The sequence below is a fragment of the Arvicola amphibius genome, chromosome 8 (genome assembly GCF_903992535.2).
Source record: "Arvicola amphibius chromosome 8, mArvAmp1.2, whole genome shotgun sequence".
Lineage (NCBI taxonomy): Eukaryota > Metazoa > Chordata > Mammalia > Rodentia > Cricetidae > Arvicola > Arvicola amphibius.
In genome coordinates, this window is record NC_052054.1 from 35,387,746 (window position 1) to 35,409,135 (window position 21,390).

Below are 21,390 nucleotides of genomic sequence, written 5' to 3' on the forward strand. Positions count from 1 at the left end.
CAACAACAGATAGCAACGGAGGCAGAGTCCCACATCGAGCTCCCAAGGTCCAGTTGAAGAGTAGAAGGAATGAGAATATAAGCAAAGAGGTCAAGATCATGAAGGGTTCATCCACTGAAACAGTTTACTTGAGCTAATGGGAGCTCACCAGCTCCAGCTGGACTGGGAAGGAACAAGCATAGGACCAAACTAGTCCCTCTGAATGTGGTTGACAGTTGTATAGCTGGGGCAGACCGAGAGGCTACTGGCAGTGGCACTGCGATTTATCTCAATTGCATGTACTGCCCAGCATTATTCAACCTTCTTATTGGAGGTATTTGTTAATAACAAAAGGAAGTGCATAAAGACATACTTTGGGGAGGGAAGGGAGCAATCTTGTTGTTATGTTTAGAAGTGAAATAATTGTATTTATGTGGAAAATTCAAATAGTATGTAAATTACTGCAATAAATGTAAATAATTTAATGGGGTAGCAGGTTAAAATCAAAATAAATAGTCTTTTCATGTACAAACAAAAAATTACTAAAACTCTACTTATGAGAGCAGATGTGTGTATATTTGTAGGTTGACAGATTACGTACATAGCTATGCTAATATACATCTGTGCCATATCCAGAGCCTCTGGGTGCTGGAAACCTGACTACAGTTGGCAAGAGAAGGAAGACAAACACACAGAGTGGAGGAGGAGAGGGCTGTGCTTGCTCTGATGGAGCACACCAACTATGGCAACACCTAGGAACCTAGCAGATTTATTACACACAGTACAGTAGGAAGTCTCTGTCGGAGAGCATTATCAGGCTGTAGACATCTGGAGGAGGAAGCTGCAACAGCTAGTCTCTGCATACACTGTCAGCGTTCACACTGGGTCAGAGAAAGGCTTTGCCAATTCTGAGCTGGACCCATACAGGGGAAGACTTTTCTATTCCCGTGGGTCTGAGGCATCGGTCCTTTACATGGCTGTGCCAGTGTCAAACAATATGCATTCACTCTGTAATGCATCAACTCTTCACACATCCACTCAAGTCTCCTGCAGCTCCCCACATGTGCACATATCTAGAAATAAACTTAACAAAAAGCATACAAAAACCAATGTGAAAAACCACAAACGACACATCATTAACCTTGGAAAGGAAGGTCTGAGGATAGGTTAGACTTTGAGAGTAAAGTCTGATGCGAGAAAGACATCAACATTCCTTTTACTAATTTATACATTTAAAGTAAATGCTGTAGAAATGTCATCATGGATTTTTTTTCCTTGAGCTATAAAGGCTTATTATAAAATTAATTTTAGAGTGAGTAAAAAGTAACATAAAGATCTGAACAAAAAAGACTAATGTCTGAGAGAACTTGCACCCCCATATATTAAAATATATTTTAAAAGCCTCTGCGATTCTAATGATAACGCTCAAATAAGCAGATAGGTAAGAGACCCGAAATTAAAATGCATGTGTACACTCAACTGTTACAGAAACAAGCACGACAAAGTAAGCAGCATCTCATATGAGTAGGGAAACAGCAAGAGGTTGTGAAGGTGGTGTAGGCAGAGCCTCCTAGCAGGAGTGGGCCCATTCTTCATAGTATGCGCCAGGTAAGCACTCAGTGGTTCAAAACAAATGGTCCACCTGCTTGATGTCTGAAGGAAAGGGATAGCTCAAGGGGAAAAGTGCTTGCTGCACAAGCATGACAACCTGAGTTCTGACCCCCAAACCCATGTGAAGAAAAGACAGAAATCCAGACATGACTGTACCTGGAACCCCAGCACTGGGGAATGGAGACAGGCTGATTCTGGGACTCAGTCACCAGTTAGTCGAGAGGAAACAGAATTGCAGGTTACTGAGAGGTTGTGTCAAAAAAAAAATAGATGGAGATCTAAGTGAGGAAGCCACCCCAGCATGCACACTCACACATGCACACACACACACACACACACGTGTCTTGTTCAATTTAATAAGTGACAAAATCAGGCATAGGCAACAGCAATACATTACAAAGTGTGAATGGTCTATTCATGATTAAACCTACACTATAATGAAACACATTTAGAAGCCACATGACCAGACCTTCTGGAATCCCAGCCCAAATTATGCTTGCACCCATTCCACAGCCTCATCTCCCACTCAGGGAGTAGAAAGAAGTGAGGGGCTGCTTTACCAAGGTTTTTTTTTATCACTTTGAGTGCATTTTCAATGGGGTGAGAGTAGATGGAATCTAGTGGTAGAGTCGATATGCAAAAAGTTGTTAAAACTACATGAAAAATATATGGATGGTTATTACAATATTGTTTGAATCACTAGATATTGATAATAACTCTGAAAAGGTATTTAAATGCAAAGTTGAGGTGAAGAGAGAGAGATGGTGTGACATAAGGAAGTTCTCAATGAAACCCCACACTATTAGGCTTCGGTAGTAGATGTCATTGCTTGGGCTGTAATTCCTTGTTTTCCCATTTCCAAGTTAACTGACCTATCAAGAAATTCCCTGAGATGAATAGCAGTGGCGTGGAATGCCATGGCATTCAGAGATTTTGTGTGCAAGAGGTCATTTTAGGCCTATCATAATGGCAAGACGCCAGTGCTGAATTAAAGTGTGAAAAATGAATGATGTCTTTATGCTCAAAACTAAAAGCTCACAATATATTTATTGTCCTATTGCTAAAAAATGCTCGGTTTGTAACCCATTCCTTTCTCGCTTTAATGGAGTACTCTCTCAACGGCCCAGAAATGCAAGCAGAATCAACATCATAAAACACAAAGACAACTCAAAGATCTCCTACTTTACAAATCGGAAAACTGGATCTTCTTGGGTTCTTGGGGATTGAGCAGAGAAGCAAACACAAGAGATGGCCACCCCATCTACTGTTTCTTCCACGACCTAACGTTAAAGTGCCCTGGCATTTCCCACAAACCCATCCATCCAGTCAGCGAATGAAAATTCTCCAAAGATCATTGAAGCAAACTTTGCCCCTCAGGTGACTTTCTAGTTAAGCTTCATCTCCCCGGTCACCCTGAGAAGACTTCAAAAGAGCCTTTATTTTGCCATGTCTGTCATGGAGCCAGACAAACAGCAATCAAAATATGCTCAGTGGAAAGTAAAAAGATGTCACAGATGCACCAAAATCTCTAAAGCTCTTCCTGAAAGCAAAATGACTGTCATGTTTCATCAAAAAGATAGAAGAGCTGAGGTGTTTCTAGCATATGAAAGTTATTAAATTTGAGCATTGGGTTTTGTTTGTCTTGTGAAAGCAATTTACCCACTTCAAGTAGTTCAGGTTGTTATCCGTGGTGTCTGAGGCTTCTTTACATGTATCTATGGCTCATTAAAAACTCAACACGTAACTGTACTCAGTAACCCTCGTAATGAAGAAAATCCATCATAATGCTACCATGTAAAGTTTTACAGTTCAAAACTGGAATATCTGCCCCAATTATATCATTATTTCTCCCAAAGAGAAATTGTGTTTGTCAACGATGTTTTTTAACTTCCTATCTAAATTTATTTTCATGCCTAAAATCAATTATCTAATTTCTTAAAAGACTTAATTAAAGGTGATTATCAGATGTATTTTATTTGCGAGGAAATATATTTTCATTCTTACGTGTGTTGTCTCGAGTATCTAGAGAAATTCTGTGAACGTGAACGCTATCAAGTGAATCCAATAAAACATTTACTGCTCCAGGTAAATGAGTTACAGCAAATTAAGTAACTCATTCTTGTGTTTATGAGGGCTTTTTAGTGCACCCTTGTGGTAAAGTAATAAATTACAAATGCAACATTCTGAAAAAGTCCTTAGCATAAGGCCAGAGAAGCAAGGAGTATACTGTGTTCAGGAAGCTTCAACCACTGCCTGGTCACAGAGAGAAAAACAAAAGGAAGTTAGTACTGCTTTACAGGACACATGTCACAGATAAATAGCATGGCTTAAGACAAAAGGACTAGCTTAAGTTTTTAAAAAGACCAGTGGAAAATAGGCATATTGGCTCATTCCTCTAAACCCAGCATGGTGGATCCTGAAGCATGTGGATTTCTGTGAACTCCAGGTCATCCTGGGCTACCTAGCAAGTTTTGGGCCAGTCTGGCATATAGAGTGAGAGCCCATGTCACAAAAAAACAAGCAGACAAACAAAAAAACTATTAATTCATTTCCAAATTGCCTGTTCAAACGCCCATCCATCATGTGAGAAAATGGCATTTGGACAACACTTTTTTTCAAATTGTCAAGTCTCTTCACAACTCTAATCTTGTTGTTTATTTATTTATTTCATTTATTTGTTTTAACTGAACATGAGAAATACTTGTCCTGTGTGAAAGTGGATGTTTTTTCTCATATTAACACATATACCCAGTACAAACATCCTGCCAAGTGTCATTAGGAACATCTTGCTCATCTTGGGAAACAACAAGAAATTTTCATAAGTGGAAAATTAAATCAATATATGAGATGTTCTCACAAAGACTGAGACAATATACTTTTCAAGGATAAATAGCAAAGACATATTTTCTTCTCCATGTGTTTTATGTGTTGCATGTGTACATGGCACATGCACATGAATAATGACCTCTGTGCATTAATGTGGAAGTCAGAAGAGACTGACTATCTTCCTCTCTTGCTCTCCACATCATAGTCTGGAGGCATGGTCTACCATGAACCTGCAATTCCCCTTTCCAGCTGGGCTATCTGGTCAGAGAGCTCTTGGGATCCCCCTGTTTCTGCCTCCAAATGCTGGGGTGACACAGCTACATTTGCCTTCTTTCCTGTTTTTATTTTCATGTGCTTGTGTGCTGTGCACCTCTGTGTGCATGTGTGGGGACATGTGCGTGCATGAACACACGTGTGTGGGGGTACACATGTAGACGAAAGGCGAAGGTCAATGTTGAATCATCTTCCATCAATCGCTCTCCCACCTTATTGAAAGGGGAAGAATCTCTCAATCAAACACCAACAATAACCGGCAAGCTCTGTGGCTGACTTGTCTCAGCCCTCCAAGGTTGGACTCGGGTGGGCTGCTATGGCTACCCAGAATGCATGTGGGTGCTTAGGATTTGAAATAACATCCTCACTGTTGCACAGCAAACGATCTCCTCAGCACCATATGTGACTTGTTACATCTTTCCTGGGCTTCATGATTACCCAGATATCATTCTTATTCACCGAGTCATCTCCCTGAGCCTCTAAAGTCATATTTTGAAAAGCAAGAAGATACCTACACATAATTCAGAAAATCATTGACAGAAAGATGGGGAAAGAGAGGAGAAGAAAACCATTAAGAACCATGGCCATTGAAGGTCTAATTTCAAAACTGATGTCGGGTTAATTTGTATTTATTACATTATCACTTACACATAAAAGCATGAATAAATAAAGTACACTGGAGTCTCCAATGACAGTGCCTGACAAAACAAAGATAAAAATGCTGTGCCACTGGCTACAAACGACAGAGCAATAAAACGGAAGACCAACGTAATTAATGTCACTTTCTGCACATTATCAAACATAACAGGAGGCATGGTGTGGTTAGGCAGTGCAGAATCTCAACTTGCTGTGAATTATTAATTGATCATTTTGTGATCTGTCCCATACAGGTGCCTGCAGCAGACATCACATGCCCATTGTTTAACTCTGTGCCAATCCAAAATCAAGTACAGAGCTTAGTAAATACTTTACGACTAATAGTATATAATTCAAATATTAAGGTTAATCTAACGTTAAGAAATATTTTATAATTTAAGGCAGAGAAAATATTATTTTCAAAAATAACTATTCTAGACATATGACAAACAATGTCTTTGTGAAAAAGAGCATTATCATACTCAAGGAGATGTACCTAAGCATAAAGCATATGCTTTTCACCTATGGGACACTGAGTTAAACTCTCAGCACAGTTTTTATTTGAGAGCACTGGTGTGAAGATTTAATTATATATTTAAAATTTATCTGAGAACATAGTTTTATGTTAACAACTAAAATATCATTGTTTCATATTAAAATATCTGTTACATAGGAATAATTTTCCATTTATTTTTAGCATTTAATTTTTAAAAGTAGGCTAGAGCCAGCTTCCCTTACCACTTCAATAGTCTCTGCTTAATGACTTGTAATAGGACTAGGAATCCTACCCACCCCCAGTCAAGACAAATAGTCTTTGTCTCATCAAGAGAATCTGGTGTCATGAGAAAAAGTCAAGGTACCTGGAACCTAAGATGGCCTATGAGTGCTGGAAGGGCTATGAACAGTGTCAGCTCGCTAGTGGAAACAGGAGAAGGCCTTTCATAGAATAGAGTGGAGTGGCCATGCCGGTCTTGTATTGGGTAAAATCTGGCTCTAAATGGAAAGTCCTGGATGCTCAGTGGGAATGATGAACACAGAGAATGGGTGGATTAAACTCTACTGAAATATGAAGGTTCTTAAAACAAGCACACATATAATTATCCAGTATGAAATAAAGAGCTTGAGAAGGAAAGCATTGCATAATTTTCTTAGGAACTCATTAAAGTCTTTTTAATGCTATAAATGCTCAAGGTTTCTAGTACTAGTCCCATCTTCCATTCCTTAGTCCCAAGTTATGAGAAGCAAAAGATATTTTTCATTTACCGATTGAGTGATAGACACAGTGTTAAATGTGGATTAACTATGGTGTAAAAGTCCTCTATTCAAGGGCAAATAGAAGATAGTTAAAGATAAATTATAAATAGAGAGAAGGGTTTGGATGTCTAAAGATGCAAGACCACCTTGCTTCCTTCAAAGAGCTCCATGCTCAGTGAAGTTAGCACACAGACATTGAATGTGAGTGTGGTGATGTCTTAGCACTAGATTTATAAAGAACCTTCTACTAGACATCTCCAGTATGTAGCTCTTGGGGTCATATTTGTTCCAGAATATCTATGAACATTGTTCAACACATCCGTAGTAGACAAAATCACATCACAATGTCAAAGAGGTAGACATTCCTGTACCACCTTAAGCTTTTGTTAGACTCCACCATTAGTCCTAAAATGCCATGAAAAAATCATGAAATTGTATCTTGAAGAGCCACCTCTCTCTGTCTCTCTCTCTGTCTCTCTCTCTGTCTCTCTCTCTCTGTCTCTCTCTCTGTCTCTCTCTCTCTCTTTCTCACACACACACACACACACACACACACACAATTTACTGCAATGGAATAAAATGAGAATCATGAGGTGTTAAAATATCTAATAGGATTAGAATGATGGGAACTTTACATCTGAGTAAGACGTTTTAAGGACAGGGTGTCTTTATTAGAAACAACCACAACAGCAGACAAAATGTGAGAAACATGGAACAGCAATATTCTATGTATCAGATCCTTTGCTATCACAGGAAAAGGAGACGCAAAGAGGTCCATTCTGCTACTGCTATAGCCTAGTGCCTGGTCTCTCAAGTCTCCATATAGAGAAAGGGTTCAGAGAAGGAGGCTGGCAAATTTCCTGGGTGGAGAAAAAAAGGACAGAAAATCTAAGCTAGGGAGAGACATAGAGATTATCATTGAGACGAAATCTTCACAGTGAAGGAATACTAGGGAGAGAATGAGTTTGAATGTGAGGAGACCACCAAAGGCTAAGAAAAAAACATTTAAATAAAAAAAATTAAAACAGCTTTAAAGTTTAAAAAGCATTTGAAACTGAATATAGTCAGGTACACTGGTAGCACCAGCAGTTGGGAAGGTAGATGTAGGTGGATAAAAGTTCAAGGTCCTTCCTTGCCTACCTACAGGGTTCAGTGCAGCCTGGAATACTAGAGGCCCTGTCCAAAGGAAAAGGAATGGGAAAAGTAAAGAAGGAAAAAAGGAAGAAAATGGGAAAGATGGAGGGGGCATTAGAGGAGTCCATCTATATGTGGAACAAAGGACCAAAATTTAGGTGTCTTCTCACCCACCAGCGTAGTGAAGCACAGAACATAATATAACACTTAGAAGGGTTTGCTTCTGTAGTCACTTAGAGTAAGACCATAATGATTCAGCAGTATATGAGGAATCCTTTTTTTGACACAGCCAACAAAATTTTAGCATTAACTATTCCAATAGACTTAGGACATCTCACTGTGGCTTTGAATTGGTGTTCTTCTGTGACAACTATGATGAAGACCGTTCGTGTTTGCCAATTTGATAAATCCATTGAAGAAGTATGTGATCAACATTTTTATATATTTTCTAATCCGATATTTAAATTCTTATTTGAGTTATGAGTACCAGGATATCTGCTATGAGATAGTATCTCCTATGTATGACAGCAAAGCTGCATGCATAAAATCTCAGCAATGTGATCATCTATGCAAGACCAATACGATAACAATGGTAGTTCACATGCCAGCATAGGTGGGAGAACTCTCACAAGGCCCCACTCTTAGATGAAGAACTCTAAATAGTTAATGGCTACTGATAGAGTGAGATTCAATGATGTACAATGATGAGCCCCCAGAAAGTTATTCAATTCTATATGGCCAGCTCTAAATACATACACACATAACAATACTAGCTAAAGAAGAAGAGATACATCAAAGACACTTCCCCTTTGCAGCAAATGGAGACCATCAAAGAAAGCTACAACTGGTCAAATTGCAGAGAACAACCAATTGCAGGGTGCACAGCCCCAATGGATACATCTACAACACAACTCCTGCACCTAAGACTCAGGAAACACTGCAGAGGAGGCCATGGGATGATTGTAAGAAGCAGTGAAAGGCATACATCTGCTGAAGACTCTTTTCTCCTAGAATTTCAAGAAAGCTATGCTCACAATACTACAACAATAAGGTTGACTAAACAAAACCCAAACAAGGACAAAACCCACAGACCTGCTAACATGGAAGGAAGTGATATTTTGGGGCTCCATCCCTAAATGGGGAACTGCAAACATTGACTGCTAGAAAGGAGAATTAATCTTCTCCAGGGATAAGCTCCCTAAATCCCCCAAACTGGCTGTACGATACCAAACAGTCAACCCTGAAATCATGTATGCACAAGTAACACAAAGGAGACTCAACAGAATGTATTTACATGTGTGTCTGTGTGTGTGTGTGTGTGTGTATGTGCGCGCGCGCATATGTCAGTGTGGGAAGCAATAATAATTAAAGAAAGAAGGTCATGAATTTAAGATGGAGTTGAACACAGGAGGATTTGGAAGGGGAAGGTATACTAATGATATGAATACATTACTCATTACTCATGTATAAAATTCTCAAAAAGTAAATAATAAATAAATATCTTATTTGTTGTGCATATTATTTATTAATAGACTCTCCAAGTTAACCACTTTTGTTCTTCTTATAGGAATAAAAGATTCTTTGCACAGTATACATTTTAAATTTTGATGATACAGAACTTACTGTGTTTTTCTTGAAGAATGCTTTTTGTATTTTATCTAGGAAGTTTTTACCTAATCGTCACTCATAAAGGTCTTCATTACATTACCTTGCCTTATGTTTTAGATCAATGCTCCACTTTGAGCAATTTGGAAAAAGTTCTTTACTTTGTTGTTACTAGTCCACTGATATTACATGATCACAGATTGTTAGTTAAAAACATTTCCTCAACTACTAAATTATTCCCCAGTGCTGACAAAAGTCAGTTGTGCACATTAGCACACATCTATTCCTCTGTTATCACATTTATCAATGCAGCTGTCTTGCTGCAATGACTCTGTATTGTAAATTGGGAGGTGTGATTCCGTTTAACATGCTTGTCTATGCCTAAACAAATATTCTGTTGTTAACTTCAACAAACAACAAAAAATATGTTTAATATACACATTGGATAGAAATAAATTCTATGAAATTATCAGAAACTTCCTCAAGAGAAGATGGACACTAAAAAGAAATCCCACACTAGCTCAGAATTGAGTATAATAAAGGGTTATTTATTTAGGGGTAGATTCACAGATCATAGTCTTCTGCACGGGGAAGAGAACAGAATTCAGCAGCTGGAAGAGAAAGTGACTACATGCTTTACATCAGCATCTATAGTATTAGATGCCACGTCCAAGTATCTTAAAGGCTACTGGTTGAAAGAGTTCCTACAGTACTCAAGTGTAAGAAATTATATGAATGGAAAAGGGCAATAACTCAAGAATCAGGTGCAAGAATATTTAAGAATGATTTATGATAAAAATGGTGTTTAATGTAATTGTGTAAAGATTTTAACTAGCTTTTTTTTTACAATTGCATTTACTATTTCAAATAAAGGAAGCTAAACCCTCATCTCATATCATCACTGTTGGAGGAAGGGCCGCTTCTTGGTTCCCAGCTGCTTAGCCCCAAAATAACCACACAGAAACTGTATTAATTAAATCACTGCTTGGCCCATTAGCTCTAGCTTCTTATTAGCTAACTCTTATTTATTAATTTAATCCATTTCTGTTAATCTATGTATCACCACATGGAGGTAGCTTACCAGCAAAGTTTCAGCATGTCTGACTCTGGCAGTGGCTCCATGGCATCTCCCTAACTCTGCCCTTCTTTCTGCCAGCATTCAGCCTAGCTTTTCCCACCTACCTAAGTTCTGCCTTGCTATAGGTTCAAAGCAGTTTCTCTATTCATTAATGGTAATCACACCATACAGAGGGGACTCCCACATCACATCCCATCACATCATAGGGGATGATTTGGAGGATAAAAATTCTCCAAAATGGAGCTGCAACACTCAACTGGCCCTTTCACAATAAATAGTCAAACATAAGACAAAATAACACAAAACAGCTGAGAGACACAAATAGACAAGCATACAGAGCTGGTGAGTCATACATTGCCCCTAAATATCTATATGGGCCTAGTACAGAAGATCCCAAGTAGAACATAATAATTTAGATGAGTTAAAAAAGTAAAAACTGATCTTAGTTGAGGTACAAGAGGCTGCAGAGCAGAGTGTGGGACTGAAGGATGCACATAGAAATATGCACCATGACTCCAGGACCTTTATATGATTGCAAAGGCAAGGAAAGTGCCCTGAAGCTTAGGGATGTGCCGCTACCAGGAGTTTGGTCCCTCTACGAGGAAGCTATCACAGTGGAATTACAGGTGCTAAAGATTCTCTAAGAGATATACCATTAGGGAAAGGAAATAATGTTTCTGAGGATTCAGGTCAGCCTTCAAACAGATGTTTGATCTTGACCCTAGAAAAGAAGAAATGCTGGTATAAAATCTCTGCACATAGCTCCACAAATGTTCCAGTCTTGGTCATGGGAAATCTCTGTGCCACAGTCAACTACAGGAGTAATCTCATACCTTACATAATGAGCCTTCATGTGTTCCCCTGCTGTTCTCATTCCTTGGCCCTTTCTGTGAACCTGTTGTTTTATTCAGAAGGACATCTGGAACAGCACTTCTTAATATGTGAATCTCAGTGGCACATGTTGCGACCTTTGACAATCTACTGCTTCATGTACACCATCTGCTTTGCTATAGTTTGAAATCTCTGTGGATTCTGTTCATATATCTTCTCAAGGAGAAATTTAGAAACTGGAGTGAGGTGCAATGGAGAAAGGCTCACAAGTATCTAAGGAAGCATGAGCTTTTCAAAAAAGGCTCAGTGGTCCCTGCTCCATTGTCCTTTCCACATTCTCCCACAAGCTGAGCTATCTTTTGGCTGATCTTGGAGGTGTAGCTGATGTTGTGACAAAAATTTTATCCCTGAAAAAGACACATCAACAAAAGAAATAATGCAGACAGGAAAAGCAGACTCAAACATATAAAGGCTTATTGTATGGTATAAATGTGACAACTTGAATGAAGAAAACATATACCTTCTATAAAAACAACCGAAATTTGCTTGAGAAAAAATAAGAACATTGAATATACTAAATTTTCTGGAACATTTTAACTTATTCTCAACTCATTTTGCCACAAAGAAAGTTCCAGAACAAAAACATTTACTGATATCTATTAAATACTTTGAGAAAATTAAAATTTGGTAATGAAAATTAATCATAGGAAATATATTCCTCAAGTGATTTTATAGGGTCACATTAACATGATATGGAAAACTGTCAAAATTCAAAGAAGAAGGGAAAGAAGTGGAGGTAAAAATATCATATCCTTTTATCAATAGGTGAAGAACTCAGATATTAGTGACTGTAGTCAAAGTAACTCCATCAATTCACACAATGATAATGTAGTGTTTTTTTCCAGGAAGTCAATGTTGGTTTAACGTTTAAAAGTCAATCATTGCAATTAACTAAGATAACAAAAATAAAAGAGGTAAATCATATGAAGAATAACTCAGTAGATTCAGGGAGACAGCCACTCACAGAAAAAAAACTGAGAAAGGTGAAACCTATGACAGATATAACACATAATTCCAAACAAGACTGAGTGTTCTCACCAAACACCAAAAACAGCTCATCCATTTCATTCTGTGCTATAATTTTCAGTTAATGTAAAAAAGCAAGAAAATGCATATGATAAATAAATGAAGAATCACACATGACACAAGAATCAGAAAGTAGCAAAGAACATACAAGAGAACCATAAATTGAACCCGTTCTCAGAATACACAATAACAGAAGTCAATTATACTTCTGTACAAAAGCAAATGACTGAAGTAGGCATCTTGTTGAGCATTTATTTAGGTTTGGTGGGGAGTTTTTGGTTTTTGTTTTGTTGTTGTTGTTTTATTTTGTTTCGTGTTTAAGGGCAAAGTCTCCCTGTGTAAACTAGACTAGCTTTAAGCTGACTATGTAGCCCAGGTTACCCTCAAACTTCCATCAATCTGCCTGCCTCAGTCACTTGTGCTAGGATCTGTATCCCCACACTCAACTTGGAAATAAAAATTAAAATGAAGCAATTTATTAAAGCATTTGGATACTTAAGAATACATTTATTATAGTGCATTAAGTAATGAGGATCTTAAAACACTGAGAAAACTTTAATTAATGACCCAAAGAAAGGAGACATATGCCACAATCATGAATTCATAGAATATATATTGCTGATTAATTTATCTGATTGCTACATCTTTTCAGTACAATCCAAGTAAAATATAAGCAGATGTTTTAAACTTTATATTGACTCTAAAATTATAAGAAGACACAAAGGACCTAGAATAATAACAGTGTACTTTATAAAGGACAAAATGGAAGAATATACATGACTTCATTTTAGAGATTATTAGAAGCTACAGAAAACAGAAGTTATTGTTGCAAATATGTATAAAAGGGATAGATACTATGGACTGAATAGGTCTCTACATTTACAATGATTTTGCTTGTACAAACATATTAAGAGAATCAGAAGTAAGTTTTATCATTTCAATAAATGTCACTAGAACATCATTCTATCAGTATGGGTAAATCATAAACTTTCCCTTCATTTTACACCAAGAAAACCATTTGCTTCAAGTCTATTATGAGCATAAGTCTCAAACCTCAAAATATATCATACTTACCAAGAAACCTTAAGACACCAGCATTGTGATACTGGAGGGGATGACAGAAAGGGTGAAATACCCTGCCGAGCACGACTTTGTCACTGTACCACTAGGTTTAATAGATGGTATAAAAAGTAATCTGACAATAGGTGAATTAATAGAAAAGTGATTTTATAAATCATTAGTTTTAATAGACACTTGGGTGTCACCCAAAGAAAATGAATACTAAAATAGGCAGACAGAGTAAAAACTATGTACTGTCTGTCCTAATAGAGTAAGAGGAAGGAGCCATTTACCACTGAATAAGATGAACAGAATCTCTAAAGAACAGATGAGAGACATCATCCTTTGAATAAAAGTTGTAGAGCTGATTTGCCTTCTTTTCTCTGAGGAAAAAAAAAAACCACTGTTTCTCGGTTTTAAAAATTCCTAGGGAAAGGATCATTGATGCTTGAGTTCCCTTGGAAAAGGATATATGCCTTTAATAACTAAAAACAGGGGAGGGCAAGCCTCTCTCTCAGTTTGCTGTTTCACAAGTACAATTAGCTCAAGATAGTCAGTACACCAAAGAAGCATATTGAAGGCTGGACAGTACTGACCCTCTTTCATGAGCAATGTCTGTACCTTAAAGATACTTCTAAAGAGGAACCGGTCCAGCCTGCAGGCATAGACCTGTAATCACAGCTTCCCAGGAAGCTAAAGCAGGAGGATCACTGTTGCTGGCCCTAACCTCTTCCTCTGGGGAGGGGGCAAAAAGTGCAACATTAACTAATGCAGATGCTGGGAATCAGGTAGAAAGCTTACAGCAGGCTCATTTATTTAACATCAAGGAAAAACATACATATCCTCCCAGTACCCAGGCATTTTGATCCATTGACAGCTGACATCTCAAACTCATCCCACATTGGCTAGGCAGGATCAGGACCTCTGACAGTACCTGTTGCTAGGCACTCAGGAAACACCGCTTGGTCGCTCCTTATTGGCTAGACACAGACAGGACCTTTGATAGCTCCAGGCTGACTCCAGGTTGACTCCTTTTTGCCTGGTAGACCTTAACTTCCTACAGATCACAAGTTCAGACCACACCTAGGTTACAGAATAAGATTAAGGACAGCACTGAAAACTTAGTGAGAACCTATCTCAAAGTGCAGAATAAAAAGGCTGCTAGGATACAGACCAGAGATGAAGTTCTTGCCTAACATGTGGAAGGACCAAGGTTCAATTGCCAATAATTGCACATATACATACATATATATGCACAGCCACATAGGCAATCGATACATAGGCAAGAAAGAAAAAACATTTTTTCTTTTTTTCCTCAATTTTTATTAAAAATTGCCATATCCTCCCCTCCTCCTCCCCCTTCCCTCCCCTCCCCTCCACCCATACCCCCACTCCCTCCTTCTCCAGGCCAAAGAGCCATCAGGGTTCCCTACACTATGTTAAGTCCAAGGTCCTCTCAACTCCCCCCAGGTCCAGGAAGGTGAGCAACCAAACTGACAAGGCTCACAGAGAACCCATCCATGCCGTAGAATCCAAGCCCATCACCATTGTCCTTGGCTTCTCAGTCAGCCTCCACCGTCAGCCACATGCAGAGAGTCCGGTTTGGTCGCATGTTCCATCAGTCCCATCCCAACTGGTCTTGGTGATCTCCCATTAGTTCTGTCCCACCGTCTCAGTGGGTGAATGCATCCCTTATGGTCCTGACTTTCTTTCTCATGTTCTCCCTCCTTCTGCTCCTCATCAGGACCTTGGGAGCTCAGTCCGGTGCTCCAATGTGGGGCTCTGTCTCTATCTCAATCCATCACCAGGTGAAGGTTCTATGGTGATATGCAAGATATTCATCAGTATGGCTATAGTATCTGGCCTTTTCCGGCTCCCTCTCCTCAGCTGCCCAGGGAACTAGCTGGGGGCATCTCCCTGGATACCTGGGAACACCTCTAGAGTCAAGTCTCTTGACAATCCTAAGATAGCTCCCTTAATTAGGGTATATGCTTCCCTGCTCCCATATCCACCCAATTCATTCAATACATATATTTAGGAAATTACTTGCACATCTAAAAGAACATGTAACATTTACAACTATAGTTATCTAACAGAAGAAAAGTCACAAAACAGATGTTCCCATCAAGAGTGAGAGCTAAAACGGGGGCTACATTATGCTACTGTTATATGGCTACATATGTACATATATACATATATGCTGTGTTATATGTTAAAATGGCTAAGGTAAAAAAAAAACTGGCAGTACCAAGGGTTGCAATGAGGACAGAGTTCCCTATATCCTCACTTCCCACAGAAAGGAATGTAAACTGATTTTGAACTAGTTTCTTGTACACACATCCAAGCTGAACATTGGTTGTACTCTATGTCATTTACACAATGAAAATGAAGACATGTGTTCACATAGGATTGTTCATATATGTATGTACACACACACACATGCACACACACACACACACACACACACACACACTTCTGGGTATCAGAATCCTTAGCAACTTTATTAAAAATAACCAATGAAAACTTGAAAAGGCCGAAAAGGGGAAGTGGGAAAACAGTTTTTTTTATAACTCTCTAGTGGAACGCAAGTACACAACACGCATGGTAATTGCCATTAGAAACTGTAACACATTTGGCCCCATGGCATCATTGACATACAAAGACAGTACCACAATGCCTTCAAGAAGGCTACAGTTCAATGTCTTAGCTATGAGAGGATTCTCTAGGCCTCTGTAGAAGACCAATACATTGGAGTGGCTAGGTTGGACATGATAAGTCTCCCACTATCAAGTTTCCTGTGCTTTTGAATCCCTTCCTTCACTTTATGCTAGGGAAGTTTAGCATACTGATTTCTGTTGGTCAAAGTTTCAGTCACAGATCCCATTAAAACTTTCAAGCTTTATATGTGCACACACAAAAGCTAAAGTGTTATCATCCCTACAAGCTGACCTAATGAGTTCTATCCTCTTTTGCCTGACAACCTTATGTGTTGCAAGGAGAGGGCTGCTTGTTCTTCCCAGCTTCCAGAACCACATAATCACACAGAAACTATATTATTTAAAACACTCTTTGACCCATTAGCTCTAACTTTTTGTTGGCTAACTCTTATATATTAGTTTAACCTATTTCTATTAATCTGTATATCACCACAAGGTTGTGGCCTACCAGCAAAATCTCAGCACGTCTATCTCCGGTGGTGAGTCTATAGTGTCTCCTCACTCTGCTTTCTTCCTCCCAGCATTCCATTTAGTTTTTCCCACCTACCTAAGTTCTGCCCTATCAACATTTCCCAAAACTGTTTCTTTATTAACCAATGAAAGCAACACAAAGACAGAAGGACCTCCTACACCACTTATGACACTTTTCTCTTCATTTTATTGATTCCTTGTGGACTTCAAATCATGCATTTCAATCCCACTTTTCTCTCTGACTCCTTGAATCTGCCCTCTGTCCTTACAATCTCCAAATTTTAAAAGACAAAAAAAGGAAAAAAAAAAAAAAGCAAAAACAAAACCTGAAAAGAAGAATCTTGTTTTGGAAACTTTTGTGTGGCCCTTTGAGTCACACAGTTTGCTCTTTAGTCTATTCATCTTACTCATAAGTGCTCATTGCCATCATTAGTCATTTGTCTGCCTCAAGGCCTCTGGTTTCTGCTACATTACTGATACGGGTTCTCACTGGGGCTCCTCTTGGATATCCTGTTGTCCTGTTTCATGGAGACCCTGCCGTTTTGACTCTATAGGTCCCTCCTTCCCTTTCATTTGCTCCAACAGTTCATAGATTTCTGGATGTTAGGGAGGACTAACTCATAGCCCTGGTTCTGGGCCTGGTAAATAGGTGGGTTGGTCAGCTCGTTAGATTTCTCTCATCATCACTACCCAGGAGAACTCTCCAGCACTGCCTTGGCTATCTCATCCTTGTAGCCTACAGCAGGGAGCAGGTCCAGCTCTTCTGCTCTTGGGTCTTCAGATCCAGGTCCCGCTCATTCACATCACCAGGATTTTTTAAAAGATTTTATTTAATTTTATTTTATGTGCACAAGTGTTTTATCTGCCTTCATATCTGTGTAAGGGTGTTAGATCCCTGGAACTAGAGTTACAGATAGTTATGAGCTACCATGTGGGTGTTGAGAATCAAACCCAGTATCTCTGGAAGAGCAGCCAATGCTCCTATCCACTGATTATCTCTCCAGTCCTTATGATGCTTTTCTGTGTCTATTTTTCACTTTTGTGCAACAGACATGAAAAAATATAGCAGTGTCTTTGATGAGTCAACTACTTCCTTCCTGCTTAGTCTATGTTGACAAATCTGGAACACGTCAATACAAGAACACAGACTGTAGGTAGAGATCCAGTGGCAACTCTGGGGTGTGTAGGTGTCTTAGTTAGGGTCTCTATTGCTGTGAAGAAACAGCATGTCCCAAAAGCAATTTGCGGGAGGAAAGGGTTTATTTGTCTTACACTACAGTATTGCTGTTCATCACTGAAGGAAGTCAGAACAGGAACTCAGACAGGTCAGGGTCCCAGAGGGAGCTGGTGCCAAAGCCATGTCTACTGGCTTGCTTCCCAAGGCTTGCTTTTTTTGTAGAACCCAGAACCACCAGCTCAGGAATGGCACCACCCACTGACAGCTGGATCCTCCCCCATTTGCCACCAATTGAGAAAATGCCTTATAGCTGGATCTCATGTAGGCATTTCCTCAACTGAGGCTTCTTCCTATCTGATGACTTGAGCTTATATCAAGTTGACACACAAAACTAGCCAGTACAGTATAGTATGAACAGTCACCCAGTGCTATCTACATTCTAGTCAGCATATTCTATAAAGACATTACCTTAGATGGCATCAAGTGTCTTGTAGGTACAATTAAGTACCTTGAACTGACTATTCTAAACTTTCCCAAGAACTTAAAATTATCCCAAGGAACCTTAAAACTGGAAGATAGAAGTGACGCAAAGCCCAACATACTCCTGTTGAAATGACCTTCACTCCTATTGCTAGTTCTTAAGTTGAAGAAAGAGAGCATGACATGTAACATGCAAACAGCCTTTAGAAGCTGGAAAAACCAAAGTCACAGCTTCACTTCTGGAGTCCCCAGAAAGAGGGCTCACTTGCTGGCACCTACGTCCACCGAGCAGAACCAGCACTGAGTACCTAGCCTAGAAAACTGTAGAACCATGCATCTGTCATTCATGTGTCACTTTGATGTTACATTTTTTGAGAGAAACACAAAGTTCATACAGGATAAGGTGATTAAGCACAGATTATCACATAATTGTCCTGAGTAAGAATACTAGATGAAGACCCAAAAAGAGGAAAACTAATCTCACAGCTCCCAGAAGAGGAACTCTTGTTGGCAAATGAGTGCATAAAAGATCCTCATCTCTGTTCAAATTAGCTCACACTGGCTTCTCCCTCCTGACCAGAGATTTGGAGAGCTGAGATATTCAATTTGCCTTGACCTTGGAAAGTGATGGTTTTAATATAATATGAAATACCTACCCAGGACCCATGTGTTAAATATAATCCTGGGAGATGGTGATGATTCGTAGAAGTGGGCACAATGGGACATTGTTGAGTCAATAAAGCACAATCACAAAGAAGATTGTAGGACTGTGTAGGACTCTGTGTTTTTCTTTCTTTTGTAACCAGATCCCCTGATGTGAGGAGGCATCCTTTGTCACATGTTCCGCCATAAGGTGTTTGCTGTCATGCACAAAGTTCATTCCTGGAAATGTTTGCATTCTAGGATACTACAATAGTGTTAAATTACTGCCTAATCATGCTCTTGTAAAAAATAGATTTTTCTTAGAAAAGAAATTTTCTAGATAATATAAAATCTGTGTGGATAAAGTGCAATGTTTCTAGAAGAAAATAATCCATATATACATTTTAGTAACTCTTTTTACATGTTGAGCTGGTTACTTTTATGTCAACTTGACACAAGCTAGAGTCATCTGAGAGGAGGGAGTCTCAATTGAGAAAATGCCTCCAAAAGATTTGTCTGTGGGCAAGCTTGTATGGCATTTTCTTCATTAGTGATTGTTGGAGGAGGACCCAGCCAACTCACCTCTTGGCTGGTTATCCTTGATTCTATAACAAAGAAAGCTGAGCACACATGGAGAGCAAGCCACTAAGCAACACTCCCAAGTTCTCAGCATCAACTCCTGCCTCCAGGTTCCTGCCCTGCCTAAGTTCCTGCCGTCACTGCTTTTGATGATGAGATGCTATATGGAACCTCCCCAACTTGCATCTTGGTCCCCTAATTTAGACACATGTCATTTTAAAATTTCTGCATGTATTTTTCCTAATATGCAGTTTGTTTAATAATTGTTGTTCTGTCAGTACAAAAAGTATCAATATACTATGTGATTTTAGATTTGCTGTTCTACTTCTAGGCACTAAATAAAATGTCCTATTATTACTAATTAAAAAGGGAAAAGGTCGATTTAAGTTTTAGCACGTGATCATTTAATACTGATTTTCAAAGTCAACGGAAGGAGAAAGTCTCCCAGGACCTTGTTAGTAGCAGACAGCTCATGAAGTCAGAGTTCTGTCATAAGACTAGCATTCCTTTAAGCTGGCCCTTGTGACCACTACCCAGCCCTAAAGCCACTTAAGAAGTCATTGTTTCTGCCTGTCAAGTAAGATGGCTTAGCTTCTGTGGGTGTTCCTTTCCCTAATAGTTCTACCAATCATTTTTATCTGCTGCCAACCCGACCATTTATTAACAAGTGTGAAAAGTGTTCAAGAAGTAGCATGGGATACTGGAGGAACTCAATCTTCTGAAAAAGTTTTTACTAATGTCCAAAGAAAACTGTCACATGACTGCAGAAGATTAGGGATATCAGTACATAACTAATAGTCTCTCTCTCTTCCTCTCTCCCTCCCTCCCTTCTCTCTCCCTCCCTCCCTCCCTCTCTCTCTCACTCTCTCACTCTTTCTCTCTCTCTCCATACTCCATATTGGCTTACCAAGTTATTTCACACAAACATTAATTGTTATATTATTGAGGTTTTGGATTTTGGTTGTTATTGGTTGCTTTATCTCTCTGTGTATCTGTCTGCCTGTCACAGTCTATCTGTCTCCCTCCCTCCCTTGCGCTCTCTCCCTCTCCCTCTCCCTCTCCCTCTCTGAAACTTTTCTCTTGTCTTGGTCTTTGAGGCAGTGTCTCACTATAAACACAGGATACCTTTCAACCTGTAATTCCCCAGCCTCACCCTCCAGTGGGATGCGATTCCAGGTCTGTGCTATCATGCATGCTTACCTATCTCGGAAATAGCACATTTTATTCTTCTAGTTTCTCAAACCAAACTTCACAGTTTCACATTAGCTCTTCCTCACAACCCAAAAGCAGACATCAACAAATCCTGCTGATCTAATCCCCCCAAAATTTAATGATAATCAGACCCTTCTAATAGCAGCCCCAGCACATAGGAACAGCCTTAGCCATCGTTTTTTTAACCTATGTTATTCCCCACAGCTTTGAAAATGTGTCTGGGGTATGTCGGTTCTGCTACAGTCTGATCTTTGATTTACACACATGCTTCTTTTGAAACCTTACCCACATTATTCCCATCTGTGAGGCCTGCCCATCCAGTACATGCACACTGGTGTGGTGTAGCATAAAAAGCCTACCATTAGTAGGTCTACCAAATCAACTTGGTTCCTAGCAAGTTCTGTTCCATTACTACAGCCACTTCTCTTCTCTGTCCTTCCGCAAACACAAAGGCTTTCCCTGAAAGGCTCTGGACAGTGTCACAATGGCTTAACCCTCCACTTTTCCCGCAGGTCTCATGACATGTCACTGTGACAAAGAGGTGTTTCTAGTTGAAGAAGCCCACTGTAAAATCTTGCCTTTGACTCGATTTTTAAAAAGAACTCACCAGCAAATTACGCATGAATTTATACAGATTTTTTTCAATGTGGACATGTACGTATAAAAAGTAATTCATGCTAGTGCATATGAAAATTTTATCAACTAGGCTCTAAAACTGTGATTTCTTTTTCACTTAGACT